Consider the following 14,515-nt stretch of genomic DNA (forward strand, 5'->3'; position numbering starts at 1 on the left):
AGCCGCAATGATGTTTTGGTTGTCCAACTCGATTACCACCTCGCCATTAAAATATTTCCCCATTGTCTGGAGCCCGACAAGAGCTGCTCGGGCTTCTGCTTCTTCCACGCTGCTACATACCAACAACTTTTTGCAGGCCGACAGGTAAACCAGCCCTCTATGGTCCCTGGCGACCACACCGGCTGCACTCTCTCCAGTGACAGCGTTAAAAGTTGCGTCAGAATTGATTTTTGCCACTCCCCGATCAGGCGCTGACCACTTGTCCCCTTGGGTCTTTGAACCAATCATGCGATGTTGTTCCCCCTCTCCTGCTTTCAGGTGTCCCAACTGCCTGTTATTTTCCCCAACGGCATTCCGCAGGTCCTCCTCGTACTGCTGCATGAACATCACCGATCCCCAGATTGATTCTTTTCCATTATTGCGCATTGATACATCCATTTTGCATCATGCTTTTATATCAATATTTATTGCATTATAGGCTGTTATTTCACATTATGTCTCAATACTTATGGCTATTCTCTCTTATTTTACAAGGTTTACCATGAAGAGGGGGAATGCCGGCAGCTGAAATTCTGGCTGGAAAAGGAGCAAATATTGGAAACCTATTCTGCACAGCTCCAAAAATCCTGAAACTCCACGGAAGTCATTTTTAGAATTAATAAAAATTATTGAGCGAAGAAAACACCAGAGGGGGCCCACACCCTGGCTAGGAGGGTGGGGGCGCGCCCCCTGTCTCCTAGGCCCCCTGGTGGCCCTCTGGTGCCCATCTTCTGCTATATGAAGGCTTTTACCCTGGAAAAACCAGAGGCAAGCTTACGGGACGAAACTTCGCCGCCACGAGGCGGAACCTTAGCGGAACCAATCAAGGGCTCCGGCAGAGCTGTTCAGCCGGGGAAACTTCCCTCAGGGAGGGGAAAATCATCACCATCATCATCACCAACGATCCTCTCATCGGGAGGGGGTCAATCTTCATCAACATCTTCACCAGCACCATCTCCTCTCAAACACTAGTTCATCTCTTGTATCCAATCTTGTATCCAAAACCACAAATTGGTACCTGTGGGTTGCTAGTAGTGTTGATTACTCCTTATAGTTGATGCTAATTGGTTTATTTGGTGGAAGATCATATGTTCAGATCCTTAATGCATATTATTACTCCTCTGATTATGAACATGAATATGCTTTGTGAGTAGTTATGATTGTTCCTAAGGACATGGGTGAAGTCTTGCTATTAGTAGTCATGTGAGTTTGGTATTCGTTTGATATTTTGATGAGATGTATGTTGTCTTTCCTCTAGTGGTGTTATGTGAACGTCGAATACATGACACTTCACTATTATTTGGGCCTAGAGGAAGGCATTGGGAAGTAATAAGTAGATGATGGGTTGCTAGAGTGACAGAAGCTTAGACCCTAGTTTATGCATTGCTTCGTAAGGGGCTGATTTGGATCCATAAGTCTAATGTTGTGGTTAGGTTTACCTTAATACTTCTTTTGTAGTTGCGGATGCTTGCAATAGGGGTTAATCATAAGTGGGATGCTTGTCCAAGTAAGGGCAGTACCCAAGCACCGGTCTACCCACATATCAAATGATCAAAGTACCGAACGCGAATCATATGAGCGTGATGAAAACTAGCTTGATGATAATTCCCATGTGTCCTCGGGAGCGCTTTTCTCATTATAAGAAATTGTCCAGGCTTGTCCTTTGCTACAAAAAGGATTGGGACACCTTGCTGCACTACTTTCATTGCTTGTTACTTGTTACAATTTATCTTATCAGAAAACTATCTGTTACCTACAATTTCAGTGCTTGCAGAGAAAACCTTACTGAAAACCGCTTGTCATTTCCTTCTGCTCCTCGTTGGGTTCGACACTCTTACTTATCGAAAGGACTACGATAGAAACCCTATACTTGTGGGTCATCAAGACTCTTTTCTGGCGCCGTTGCCGGGGAGTGAAGCGCCTTTGGTGAGTGGAACTTGGTAAGGAAACATTTATATAGTGTGCTGCAATTTTCTGTCACTTGTTACGATGGAAACTAATACTTTGAGGGGCTTGTTCGGGGTATCTTCACCCCAACCAGAAGAGCAAAGAGTTTCTCCTCAACCTACTGGACCTACTGAAAATATTTACTTTGAGATTCCTTTGGGTATGATAGAGAAACTGCTAGCTAATCCCTTTGCAGGAGATGGAACATTGCATCCTGATTTACACCTTTTCTTTGTGGATGAAGTTTGTGGATTGTTTAAGCTTGCAGGTATTCCCGATGATGTTGTCAAAAGGAAGGTCTTCCCTTTATCTTTAAAGGGAGATGCATTGACATGGTATAGGCTATGTGATGATACGAGATCTTGGAATTATAAACGATTGAAGTTGGAATTTCACCAGAAGTTCTATCCTATGCATCTTGTTCATCGTGATCGTAATTACATATATAATTTCTGGCCTCACGAAGGAGAAAGCATCGCTCAAGCTTTGGGGAGGCTTAAGTCAATGTTATATTCATGCCCCAATCATGAGCTCTCCAGAGAAATGATTATTCAAAAAATTTATGCCCGGCTTTCTCCCAATGATTGCAACATGATCGATACTTCCTGTGCTAGTTCTTATATGCTAAAGACTATTGAATTCAAATGGGATTTATTGGAAAGAATTAAATGCAACTCTGAATATTGGGGTTCCGACGATGGTAAGGAGTCAGGTATAACACCTAAGTTTGATTGTGTTAAATCTTTTATGGACACTGATGCTTTTCGTTGATTTAGCGCTAAGTATGGACTTGACTCTGAGATAGTAGCTACTTTTTGTGAATCTTTTGCTACTCACGTTGATCTCCCTAAGGAGAAGTGGTTTAAATATAATCCTCCCATTGAAGTAAAAGTAGTTCACCTATTACAGTTGAAGAAAAGACTGTCACTTATAATGATCCTATTGTTCCTACTACTTATGTTGAGAAACCTCCTTTTCCTGTTAGGATAAATGATCATGCTAAAACTTCGACTATTGTTCGTGAAAGTGCGTTATATTGACTAGAGGGGGGTGAATAGGCGATTTTTATGAATTCTTCACTGAGGAATTTGCCGGTGAGGAAATTCCTTAGCGAAGAACTACTTGCAGCGGAATAAGTACTCAGAAGTAAGCATGACAGAATACACACATAGTCATCATGATGAAATGAAGACAAACACAGAGTACAGAAAGCGTAAACACAAGATAACACAAGATGAAGACAAACAGACTGAAGAAATTGAATTGAGGAAATTGAGAAAGTCTTCAGTCAAAGTCTTCAAACACAGATATGAAAAATCACTCAACACAGTAATGAAGAAATGAAAGAGTTGAGGAAATAGAACCAGTAAGGTTGGTGAAGACAATGATTTGGTAGACCAGTTCCAACTGCTATCTCAGTTGTACATCTGGTTGGAGCGGCTGAGTATTTAAACTCGAGGACACACAGTCCCAGACACCCAGTCGCTGAGCAGGCAGCTCAGGACACCAAGTCCTCACCGTATTATCCTTGAACTAAGGTCACACAGACCTCGTCCAATCACTCGTGGTAAGTCTTCAGGCGACTTACAGACCTTCACAGACTTCGGTCACTCGGCGATCCACAATTCCTCTTGGATGCTCTAGACCATGACGCCTAACCGTCTGGAAGAAGCACATTCTTCAAAGGTAACAAGCGTCGGATCCACGCAGGATCAATCTCTTCAGTGATGCTCAATCACTTTGGGTTTGTTGGTGTTTGGGTTTGGGTTTTTCCTCACTCGATGATTTTCGCTCAAAGTCCTCGGAGGATGGGTTGCTCTCAAATGACAAGTGTCAGTTTCTCTCGGAGCAGCTAACCAGCTAGTGGTTGTAGAGGGGCGGCTATTTATAGCCTAGGGAGCAGCCCGACATGATAAGACATAAATTCCCTTTGATGATATGACCGTTAGGTGGATAAGATATTTTGGGACAGCTGGCGCACAGCACAACAACGGTCGGAAATTTGACTCTTAAATTCCTCAGGGCTATCATGTTCCTCACTGTGTAGGCAATCCGCACTGGCGAATTCCTAACTCCTCAGTCAGAACAAATTCCTCAGCGACCAGAAGAACTTTGTCTCTGTCACTGAAGAAATTGACTGAACTGTATGAGATTTCCAATGGCTTCACTCAAAGGGATTGGTAGGTGTAGGATTTTGAGTTGAGCATCACATGGAAATTTTTCCTTAGTATTTCCTCGACCCCCTTTAACAGTACGGTGTTTCCTATGACTCAAGAAAGAGAAAAAAAACTATGAAAACGAAAGTCTTCAAGCTTCATATTCCTTGCATGAATATCAACTCTTCACGGATACACCAATTTCTTCACTTTCAAAGTCTTCATGAAAGTCTTCAGGAATACCAAAATCTTTAGTCGAAGATATTCATTTTTAGGGGTCGACTTTTTTTGTAAATATCAAACTCCTCATAGACTTATAGACCTGTGTACACTCATAAACACATTAGTCCCTTAACCTATAAGTCTTCAATACACCAAAACCACTAAGGGGCACTAGATGCACTTACAATCTCCTCCTTTTTGGTGATTGATGACAATATAGGTTAAGTTTTCAACAGGGATAAACATATGAAGTGTAAGTACTGATATTGAGGAATTTGATTGCAAGATATAGAAGAGCTCCCCCTGAAGATGTGCATAGTGAGGAATTTGCTTTTGAAGCAATGCCCACTTAAAGAGTTGAATCATGAGATCTCCCCCTATATCTTGTAATTCATACATGCATTTGACATATAATATGAAGAATTTGAAATGCATGATGAAATATGATGCCTGAAGAAATTCAGCATGCGTGCAATAATATTAATGAGGAACAAGCATGCAGAATAACGCATCAAAAGTATCAGAGCACAGTGCATCAAAAGTATCAGAGCACCATTGGGTTTAAGATTACAACTCGATCCAATAAAAGTTTTAGAAGAGCAAGAGTTGTAACTTAGCAAAAAACGCCCATATAATAGACCCGCTTGAAGACTACCTCAGATTTCTCCCCCTTTGTCATCAAATGACCAAAAGGATCGAAACTGAGGACTAACGTCCCTGAAGAATATCAAGTTGATGGAGGAGCGTCAGCGTTGTTGGGGTCGGTTGTCGTAGTAGGGACTCCCGCAGTGTCGTCCAAGTCTTCATTTTCATCAGTGTCACGCGATGAAGAATAGGAGCTGGCCACCAAGGAAGGAACCTTGACCTTCTGGAATTTCTTCGGTGGAGGTGCAGACCAGTCATATTCTTCCTTGAGACCCATATTCTTCAGATCTTCTGCGTTGTAGACATGAGATAGAACAGCCCAGGTACGGTTGAAGGTTTCATGGAGGTAGTAGTGGTTTTTCTTCACTGCATTGTGTGTTGAGGTCATGTTGTGAAGAATTGAACCAAACTGACGCTTGACCCATTTACGATTGCGATCAACTTTCTGATGAAGACTGAGGAGTAACTCATGATCAGTCATCACCCTGGGTGCTGTGGCTTGAGGAATTTGCTTGGCAGAGGTGTTGGCGGAAAGAGTCATGTGTGGCAGAGTCATCATTGGTGGAGTAGGATGCAGCCTTGCGAAATTGACCATCCAATGGACGAATGCCTTCATCTATCACAGCAGTTGCCTTGCCTTTGTCATTAGCTGAGGAAAATGTCCGTTTGAGGACTTCAATTGGAGGCAAGTAGCTGTCGTGGTTTAGAGTATCAGCCTTGTAATTGAGTGAAGACCTTGTCCTGATGAACCTCATAATCCATGGTGCATAAGGCTTCAGCTCAAATGGTGACATAGCAATATCCACCAGAGTCCTCATGAAGAAATCATGGAAGTTGACGGGAACGCCATGAATGATATTGAAAAGCATATTCTTCATGATGCCAACGACTTCTTCATCATTTGAGTTGTGGCCTTTGATAGGACTCATTGTCTTCGTCAGAATGTGATAGACAATCCATGGCACATACAGTAATTCCTTGATGAGGAATTTGGTTCGAGGGGCTTGCCCTGGCTTCAAGGGCTTCATCAGCACTTGCATGTAATGATTTGTAAGCTCAGGTTCGTTGTAGATGCAACGAGCACCATCAAGGGGAGGACTGAGTGGGAGGGCACGAAGCAATTCAGTTGCCGGTGCCTTGTAGTGAGTATTTTCTGACATCCAGTCTAGCACCCATGAGTTCACATCTTCAGAATTTCCTGTGATTTGCAGTGTTGCATAGAATTGAAGAATGAGTTCTTCATTCCAATCACAGATGTCAGTGCAGAAATTCAGCAATCCAGCATCATGAAGAACACTGAGGACAGGCTCGAAGCACGGCAGAGATTCCATGTCCACGTGAGCAATGTGTGCATGATCGAAGACTTTGTCTTTGTCAAATAGCACTGAGGAATAGAAATTTGCTTGACTAGCAGTCCAGAAACGCCTCTTCCTTATGCGAGTAGAATCATAGGGATTGTAGTCTGTGAAGAACACATGCTCGTTGAAGAAATCTTCAGCCTTGAACTTTTGCTTCTTTGAGAATGGATCCTTTGGCTTGGGCAGAGGAGTGTCAGTGAGTTGCATCACAACCTCAAGAATCGCAATCTCCAGTTCTTCAGGCTGAGGAATTTCTGGTTCCTCTTCAGTGGCAGTCTGCATGTACAAAGGATCAGCAGCATCAGTTTCTTCAGCACTAGTGGCTGGAATTTCTTCATGCACAAACGAGGTGGGATGAGTTTCTTCAGAGCCCATTTGAACGGTTGGTGCAGGGGACTGAGGTATTTGTTGTATTGGGGTGAAGAGTGGAGAATTGGGATGCTGACTTTCCCAAAAGTCAACATTCATCACAGGCATAGTGCATCCAATATCCACGTCTTCATCTTCAATTTCTTCAACGCCAGCCTCTTCAGCTGTGAACTGAGGCATTGGAGAGGAAGAAATAGGTGTTGAAGGGATCACATCCACTTCAATTTCTTCATCAATCTGCTCTAACGAAGCAGCAGAATGATTTTCTTCATCAGATCTGCTAGGGATCACATATTCTTCACCAAAAGGAACAAGGTCCTTTGATGGCATGGTGGAAATCGGAACAACATCAATTGGATTTTCAAGTGAGCTGGCCATAGGCTTCATTTTCTTCGGAGCTGAAGAATCTGAAGTAGATGATGCTTTCCTTTTCTTCACTGCAGCTCTCTCTGCAGCCTTGGTCTTCCTCACATCTGATGCGGATGGAAGGGTAGGAGTTGGTGTAGGCGCTTGAGGAGCTGAGGAATCTGTTTGAATTTCCTCAGGCGCAACTGATGCAGTTGCCCTGACTTCTTCATTTTCTTCAGGCGCACCACTAGTGGATGCCCTGGCAATGTCTTCAGCGGCTGAAATGGAGTCATCAGCCCTGGAACTAGCATTTTCATCAGCAGCCTGAAAGTCATCAGCGGTGCTGGCATGTTCTTCAGTTTGCTGAGTAGAAGCTTCAGCTTGAGGAATTTCTTATTGCGATGGGGCTGCAACGTTGGTGAACTTCTTAGTCAGTTTAACAAACCTGACTTTGGCTCCCTGCCAATCAACATAATAAGCATTGAAATTATCGCTGAGGGCTTTGATTTCAGACTGGATCTTGAGGAGTTCATCAGTTGTCATTTTGACAACGTTTTTCCTTAGGAAGTTCTCTTTCCTGAACTGAGCCTTCTTGATTTGCCTAGCCTTCTCAAATTTCCATTTCTCTTCAGTGATGAAATGGGTCAGCATGTGAATTTGGCCAGGAGTCAAATGAAAATCAGGCATAGGAGTGTTTGGGTCCTTGTGCCAGAGATCAATGTAGTCGAGGATCACCTTTGGATCCAGAAGCAGTGGCACATTTGTGCCTTTGGCTCTAGCGCCCCTTTCTTGCCTGTCTCTGATGATTTCTACAAGTTCATCATCATCAACTTCATCGTCAGATGGCACTTGGAAGGCAACCTGTTTCTTCTTCAGATTTGGCCGAGGACCTCGACCAGCTGTTGCCTTTGTCTTCAGCAGAGTGGGGCCTGATGAAGAGTTTGGTGCAGCCGAGGAACTCGCTGAGACACCAGAGGCAATAGAGATGCCTGCAGTCCTTTGGCACGTGGCCAGATGTACAGGTGTTGAGGACTTTGCCAGAGCAATTAAGGACTTTGGGGGAGGATCTGAGGACTTTGGAGGAGCAGGAGCAGCATGAGGAACTGGCCGTGAGGGCTTTGAAGAATCTGGTCGTGAGGGCTTTGAAGATTCTGGCCGTGAGGGCATTGTTGAGGAACTTGGCATGAGGGCACAGTTGGTGAAGCACTTGGATTGTGAGCGGGCTTCTTTGTCATTGATTTTCTAGGCCTGACAGAGGCCTCAGTGGCAGCAGCAGTAGCAGAGTCTTCATTGAATTTCCTCACTGCTTCTTTGGCTTGTCTTGCCAACTTGGCTTGGCGTTTGGCCCATTCTTCAGGGAAATCCTCACCACGCTTGATGCTGGTGGGGTCAGCTTTTTGGCCAGGTGCCAATGGAGCTCTTGGGCATGGAGGATTTAGTGCGAATTTCTTCATATATTTTGGAGTTACATATCTGTACTCCCTCCATTCTCTTGCCCATCTCCTTTCAATCCTCTGTATGTGCACCTTGCGCTGATTTTTGTTCTCCTTTCCGAACTTAGCCTCATCAAGTGTGCAATAGTCAGCATAGATGTCCTCAGGTGTTTCAAACGTGGTCATGACCTCAGGCCTCTTTCCTCCTTTCTGTGGTTTCTTACCGTCTGCCATATTCTTCAGATGAGGGATTTGAACAATCGAATTCTCTGAAGAAGTATGCAAGTTTTCTTCGAGGAACGCTGCAAATGAGTTAAGTTGACGAGAACCTAGTGATTCAGCAGCGGACATGAGTACCTGTGAACAGAGTATAGTTGCGAGGAATTTGAAGAGGTCATATGTGTTCTCAGAAGGTTTTCAAAAAGAACAAATTTGAGGAATTTGACCAGATTAGTCTTGAAGAATTTCACTAAGCGTTCTTTGTCTTAGGTTCCAGAGTTGTATAGATTGAGGATCCACACAATTGAGGAATCTTGAAGAAAAATGATGCTTAGAGAAACGAATCAAGAGCAGATGACTAGTGAGGTGTTTTGTGTGTGAGGATTTGAAGAATAAAACACCTTTGAAGATTTTGTTGAGAAAATTTGAATCAAAGAGGGCAGTAAAAGTAACTTTTAATTACCCTTGATGAAGAACACGATGAACTGAGAAGTGTAGATTTGAAGCTCGTCAGTTCAGATCTTCCACACCCTAACTTGGCGGAGGAAGACAGCTACGGCAGCGGCGGAGTGAAGATTTCCGCGGCCGGCGCGAGTACGACGGCGACGAGGTCGAGGCAGTGAAGCTCTTCCTCACCGGCGACGATGGAGTAGCGGCGGCGCTAGGGTTTGAGAAGCTCGAGCGAGAGAGAGTGCGGTCGAGCGGAGTAAAGGAAGTGAGGAAGGGGAGAGGGGTATTTATAGTCGCAGTGAAAAATTGTTCGCCCGAAGATTTAGGACGAACGTGCCCTTGACCCTTCTCATTCGCTTGACATGTGTCACCCACGTACTGAAAAGTGGAGATCGTGTTAGATCGTGGGTGAATAGATAAGTCCATCGTGGGATGCGGAACGGTTTGAGTGGCAAAACCGAAAGTTTGGATAAGATTCATTTTTAAGTTCTGTTCGCAATTTCTTCAGCTGACAAGGACACAGTGAAGATTTTGAACGAGTTTCAAATAGAACGCACATGAAGAATTTGTGAATAGACTGGGTTGAGTATAGCATAGAGGGGGAAGGGTCCGATCACATTCACTTAGCAGAAAATGCAACTTGAAGAAATAGCCATAAGTGAATGTTGTATAGGACATAAACTCATATATATATAGCCAATGAAGAAAAACGACGGAAACAGTGAAGATTTTGCAAAGTTGAAGAATTTGAAAAACTGAAGAATTTCAACACTGAGGAAAAACTCAAATTGAAGATTTTCAACTTTTTGTGGTGGCGTGACCCACCGTATAAGAATGATGATTTCAAACACGCGTACAATTGTCGTAGGGTTATGAGAATCAAATTCTTCATTAATTTCTTCACACTTAGAGTGTTATTCTTCATTGATTGAAGAAAAATGTTTCTTCATGTGTTGCACATCTAAGTCATCAATTTTGCATAAGTGTCAGGATGTGTGTCCTTTTCAAAGAACATTCGAAGATTCTAAGATATTTAGCTCACACCACAACTTGCTAAATCTCTTCTCATCCAAGGGCTTTGTGAAGATATCGGCTAGCTGTTCTTCAGTCTTCACATGCTCAATAGAAATGTCGCCCTTCAACACATGATCACGAACAAAATGATGACGAATCTAAATGTGCTTTGTCTTCGAGTGCTGCACTAGGTTGTGAGCAATCTTGATGGTACTCTCATTGTCACAGTAGAGAGGCACATTCTTCATGTTGATGCCGTAGTCCTTGAGAGTTTGCTTCATCCACAGCAATTGAGCACAGCAAGAACCAGCAGCAATGTACTCAGCTTCTGCAGTAGGCAGTGATACGCAGTTCTGTTTCTTCGAGGACCAACAGACCAAAGATCGTCCGAGGAAATGACAAGTACCAGATGTTGACTTGTGGTCCACACGATCACCAGCATAGTCAGAGTCAAAATATCCAATGAGATCAAAAGTAGAGCCCTTGGGGTACCATAGTCCTAGTGTTGTTGTGTGAGCTAGATATCGAAGAATATGCTTCACAACCTTATGGTGTGATTCCTTCGGTGTAGCTTGAAATCGGGCACACATGCAAACACTAAGCATTATATCTAGCCTAGATGCACATAAGTACAATAAAGAACCAATCATGGAGCGGTATACCTTGTGATCGAAGTCAATACCATTTTCATCATTGCATAGATGGCCATTTGTGGACATAGGAATTTTGACTCCTTTGCAATCTTGCATGCTGAATTTCCTCAGAACATCCTTGAGGTATTTCTCCTGAGATATGAATATGCCATTGTGCTGTTAACGAATTTGAAGACCTAAGAAGAATTTCAACTCTCCCATCATAGACATTTGATATTCTTCACTCATCATATAGGCAAATTCATCACTATAACATTGGTCAGTACAACCAAAGATAATATCATCAACGTATATTTGGCACACAAACAGTTCACCATCATAAGATTTAGTAAAGAGAGTAGGGTCGAGTGAACCGGGTGTGAAGCCATTCTTCATGAAGAATTCCTTCAAAGTATCATACCACGTCCGAGGGGCCTGCTTGAGGCCATAGAGGGCCTTGTTGAGTCTGAAGACTTTGTCAGGATTCTTTGGATCTTCAAAACCTGGGGGTTGAGCAACATATACTTCTTCCTCAAGCTTACCATTGAGGAATGCACTTTTTACAGCCATTTGATATAAAGTGATATTATGATGGTTAGTGTTGGGGATATAACTATTTGAGTAAGTCGCCCAGGAGGGGCAGGGTTACACAAAGAAGACTTATCAAAGAGAAGCCCAAGAATAAGCATGAAGATGGCGATTCGATAAAGGGCTTAAGGCCCACAGGCGACTTAAGGCCCGTTGTAGTAAACCGCCATGATGGCATGACTTGTAACATAAGGTAGATTTAACTATTCACCGAGCCGGACACTGTTTATAAGCCAGCCGGGACTCTACAAGCCACATGGCGTTAACCCGTGTATATAAGGGGATGTCCTGCTGGCGGCTTAGGGCAAGAAACAACTCATCGAGAGCCGGGCATAGCGTATCTCGCTCCCTGGTCATCGAAACATCAATACCAACCCAACTAGACGTAGGCCGAACTAATATAAACTCTCTCGTGTCCTTTGTCCCGATTTAACCCCTTCAAGCTTCCTAGTTGCGATGGCTCCACAACTAAGTCCTTTCACGAGAACATCTGTTGTGACAATTCCACGACAGTTGGCGCCCACCATGGGGCCAGCGCACGGTGGATTTGAGTTCTTGAAGGGCAACTTTGAAGGGCTCAAGGGATACGTGGTGGGCCGGATGACCAAGAGTCGTCGCGGCAAGATCTACATCGACGACGAAGGCTGGGGTCCCGACGCCGGCTCAATTGAGTACGGATACCGGGTCCCCTTCGGCAGAATCCACGTCTTCATCGGCCGGATCAGTGAGCCGGGCCTTGAGCCGGACAACTACACCGACCTCGTCGAGACGGCTCAGCGTGCGAGGAAGACCCGGGCTCAACCTGTCATAAGGCGTGCCTTCGTGGGCTGTGTCCACGGAGAGGAATTTTCTGAAGGATCTGAAGATAGGGGTGAGACGGCCGTCCTCTCAGACGGTGATTCGTCCATCGGCTCAACAGATTTGTTGTATCAGGTGCAAGACGGCGCGCTCGGGGGCTGTTCCGATGGCATCAGTATTCTGGACCCCTATGAGCCGCCAAGATGGGCAGGGATCTTCATGGCTGGAACTCAGCCCGGCTCAAACTCTATAGCTGCTGCAGCGATAACATCCGGGTTAGGAGCAGCCGGGGCAGGCGGCCCCGTACGCCCACCGGCTCAGGTGCTGATAGATCTCATGGACAAGCTTACGACCCTGTTAACCGCCACGGTTATTCCTGCAGACAAAGATGAGCATGATGCAGCGATAGCACAGGTGCGTGAGGAGATAGCTCAGGCCAAGGAGGCCTTGGCGGCTGATGATACTAGACTAGCTACAGAGCGGGCGGCTCTCGACGCCCGGGCACAGCGCTTGCAGTCAGAAGCTTACCAGCTCACGATGAGCTTAAACGCATCCAATGAGGTAATGAGGAGGAGATATCAGAAAACTCAGTCCCGTTTACCTCCGAATTACGTGTTGGAAATATGCCCTAGAGGCAATAATAAAAGAGTTATTATTATATTTCCTTGTTCATGATAATTGTCTTTTATTCATGCTATAACTGTATTATCCGGAAATCGTAATACACGTGTGAATACATAGACCATAACATGTCCCTAGTGAGCCTCTAGTTGACTATCTCGTTGGTCGATAGATAGTCATGGTTTCTGACTATGGACATTAGATGTCATTGACAACGGGATCACATCATTAGGAGAATGATGTGATGGACGAGACCCAATCCTAAGCATACCACAAGATCGTGTAGTTCGTTTTGCTAGAGCTTTTCCAATGTTAAGTATCTCTTCCTTAGACCATGAGATTGTGTAACTCCCGGATACCGTAAGAGTGCTTTGGGTGTACCAAACGTCACAACGTAACTAGGTGACTATAAAGGTGCACTACAGGTATCTCCGAAAGTGTCTGTTGGGTTGACACGGATCGAGACTGGGATTTGTCACTCCGTATGACGGAGAGGTATCTCTGGGCCCACTCGGTAATGCATCATCACAATGAGCTCAAAATGACCAAGTGTTTGGTCACGGGATCATGCATTACGGTACGAGTAAAGTGACTTGCCGATAACGAGACTGAACGAGGTATTGGGATACCGACGATCGAGTCTCGGGCATGTAACGTACCGAATGACAAAGGGAATTGTATACGAGGTTGTTCTAATCCTCGACATCGTGGTTCATCCGATGAGATCATCGAGGAGCATGTGGGAGCCAACATGGGTATCCAGATCCCGCTGTTGGTTATTGCCCGAGAGCCGTCTCGGTCATGTCTACGTGTCTCCCGAACCCGTAGGGTCTACACAGTTAAGGTTTGGTGACGCTAGGGTTGTATGAGTATGAGTATGCAGTATACCAAATGTTGTTCGGAGTCCCGGTTGAGATCCCGGACGTCACGAGGAGTTTCGGAATGGTCCGGAGGTAAAGAATTATATATAGGAAGTGGTATTTCGGCCATCAGGAAAGTTTCGGGGTCACCCGGTATTGTACCGGGACCACCGGAAGGGTCCCGGGGGTCCACCGGGTGGGGCCACCCATCCCGGAGGGCCCCATGGGCTGAAGTGGGAGGGGATCCAGCCCATAGTGGGCTGGTGCGCCCCCCTAGGCCCACCCCCCGCGCCTAGGGTTGAAACCCTAGGGTGGGGGGCGCACCACATGCCTTGGGGGGCACTCCTTCCCCCTTGGACGCCGCCCCCTTGGGAGATTGAATCTCCCAGGGCCGGCGCCCCCCCTTGGGGGCCTATATAAAGGGAGGGGGGAGAGGGGAAGCCGCACCCTGAAGTCCTGGCGCCCCCTCCCCCTGCTACACCTCTTCCTCCTCCGTCACGTGCTTGGCGAAGCCCTGCCGGAGTGCTGCTGTTCCACCACCACCACGTCGTTGTGCTGCTGCTGGAGCCATCATCATCAACCTGTCCTCCCCCCTTGCTGGATCAAGAAGGAGGAGACGTCACACGCTCCGTACGTGTGTTGAACGCGGTGGTGCCGTCCGTTCGGCGCTAGGATCTCCGGTGATCTGAATCACGGCGAGTACGACTCCATCATCACCGCTCCCTTTAACGCTTCCGTACGCGATCTACAAGTGGTATGTAGATGCAAACTCACTCCCTTGACTCGTTGCTTAGATGAACTCTTAGATGGATCTTG

Source organism: Triticum dicoccoides, chromosome 7B, assembly GCF_002162155.2.
Source record: "Triticum dicoccoides isolate Atlit2015 ecotype Zavitan chromosome 7B, WEW_v2.0, whole genome shotgun sequence".
NCBI classification, from domain to species: Eukaryota; Viridiplantae; Streptophyta; class Magnoliopsida; order Poales; family Poaceae; genus Triticum; species Triticum dicoccoides.